Raw genomic sequence first — 2,584 nt, forward strand, 5'->3', positions numbered from 1 at the left:
ATTTCTCCTACTAATTTTAAAGTTATTTCCCTCACAATACACTTCAACTTCTATTGATAATTTATTACATTATATTATTTACATTCATTTGTCATTATATAAAAGTATACTAATCAAAATTTAAAATAAAATATTCACAAATTATTGATAAGCATAAAGTTTGATATCTATTTTTCAAGGAGTATTAAAAGATAAAGAAAGTTGCTGCTAATTTGCGAATCGAAATATCATATTATGACAAATGAGTAAATGTTTTGAAAAACTTTATTCTGCGATTGTTTTACAATTTAAAGTAAAAATGGTACCACGAGTAATAAAATAGATTTGAATGAGACTTGAAGGTAAATTAGATACACTTATTATAGAATCATGTATAAGGTTAAGATTCAATTCAAGCAACGATCAACATTAAAAAAAAAGTCATGAAAAACACATAAAAGGGCAAGAGAAGTCTTTTCCTAACATAGTGAAGACCGTCTCTCTCAAGCTTTTATTCTGACAAATTTACATGCATAAAAAATGGTACTATTCAATTATATGGAGCAAACTAATTATTGTTGATGCTAAAATTTTTTTTTTGTGTAAATTGAGCACATCATCACTATAATTTAGGGAGAGATACGAATTGGGGAAGGGTGAGACATATTCGTCATGCATAATACGATGCTTTAACCACCTTTACGGAAAAAATATAAAAATTAATGAAAAAATTTAAACCTAAAAGGAGGTCACGTACTTGCCAACTCTTCTATAGTTTTCTACCGCATTAATATTCTCATGAAGTTTATGACATTTATTTCATATTAATAAAAAAAATCATTATACTGCTTCATACAATTTGTGATTTATAACTTTTAGCTAACTTATTTGAACTTGCTTAAATTTATATATTTAAAGTGAAGAATATTAATTATAAATATGATAAAGATAAAGTTTGGTCTTTAATTTCATCATAGATAAAAAAAAAACTCAATTTTTATTTTCTTATAATATACTAATTAAAAGTCATAATGTAAAACAGGAAATTACACCACAATCTACTATTTCATTATGTCAATGATGAACACTCAAAATAGCACATTTGTTATTTAAATAGTGTAAAAACTCTCAAAATGCTAAAAAAATGTTCAATTTGTCGTTATCAAAGCAAAACCTAAGTTTCTGCATTTTTTTTTTGTCATGTTCAGCTTAATCTTTACGGGATGTAAAAATGATGAAGTTCAGAAAGTAGCGGTTAGTTTTCTGTTAGTTAGATGGACTTTTCAAGAGAGAGATTAAAGCTTTGCATTTTAGACCGTTTTATGTGTGAACCGAAGGGATTAAGTAGTGGGCTAAAGGTTGTTTTGAGTGGGAATGAGGTTGATTGCGACGAGTTGGTTGACTAAAGTTTTTCGTTACTATATCTAGAAAGGGGATAATAATTATGAGATAATAAAATTTGAAGAAAAAAGGACAATAAAAATGAGATGGAGGTAGTAAGATTTATTTATGCAAAATAAAATAAACAGCAAAGTTCGTGTATATATATATATAATATTCAAACTTATTCAGTTTACAAACATAGTACCTAAACACTTTGTTTGAGTGTCTGGAATGGAGGTAGGAGAGGGGACGAGAAAAAGACTAGGAAGGGAAAGGGAGAGAGATAAAAGGGAAGATTGCTTCTTAAAATTTTCTTTGTTGAAGGAGAAATAAATTGTTTTCGATAAGGGAGACGATGATCCATATCATCTAGATTAAAGATTGGTGTTTCTTGGAGGTGAATGTGATTTGTGACTTCTTAGATGTAAAATGTGGCAGAAAGGTAGTGATAGTGGTAGTGGATTGAAGGTTGTTTCAAGTAGTAAGAACTAATCACAGTGGCTGCTGTTTTATTTTGTGGGTAAATTAGTGGGATGGAGGGAGGGTGCATTTGTGGAGGGTGATGAGTATAATGAGGATAGTGATAATAAATAAGGTTATTTATCAGTAAAATATCGCTTGCATTAAAACATATAGGTAACATGAATAATAACACGAAACCTCAAAAAATCATACTGATAAACTTAATCTTGACCCCATCAATCCAAATTAAAGTAAAATCTTAATTCTAACAACATTGTCGAGAGCAAGGGTTAGTTTCCATTGGATTGTGGATTTTTCTAGAAGTATGGGTTTAGTTTTTCACTTGGTTGGATAAATTTGAGAGAGGTTTCGAAGACAAGGATCGATCTTTCAAGGAATGAGATTGTTTTATATCATTTGTGTGAATACGGAAGAAAAATAGGGGTCTGCGCGAAAGATTTTGTTTCAAATGAGATGATGGGGGGGGGGGGGGGGCAAGACTATTATTATAGGGGGTGTCATAAGTAGCCTCAGCCATGTAGTATTGCGTTGGAATTTGGTTCACATTCAAAGGTACGTCTATAGTTTGACCGGGATATATAACATTTAACTACATGTAAATGTTTTTACGTAACTGCAATTTGACCCAACAATGATTAAATTATGGTTGTTATTCTAAAAAAGGAGATTTGTTGCATCATTGAGTTGATTATGCAAAATACATATTATTGTTTTCCTTGACCAATTGAAAAACAAACAG

Source organism: Silene latifolia, chromosome 2 (genome assembly GCF_048544455.1).
Source record: "Silene latifolia isolate original U9 population chromosome 2, ASM4854445v1, whole genome shotgun sequence".
Lineage (NCBI taxonomy): Eukaryota > Viridiplantae > Streptophyta > Magnoliopsida > Caryophyllales > Caryophyllaceae > Silene > Silene latifolia.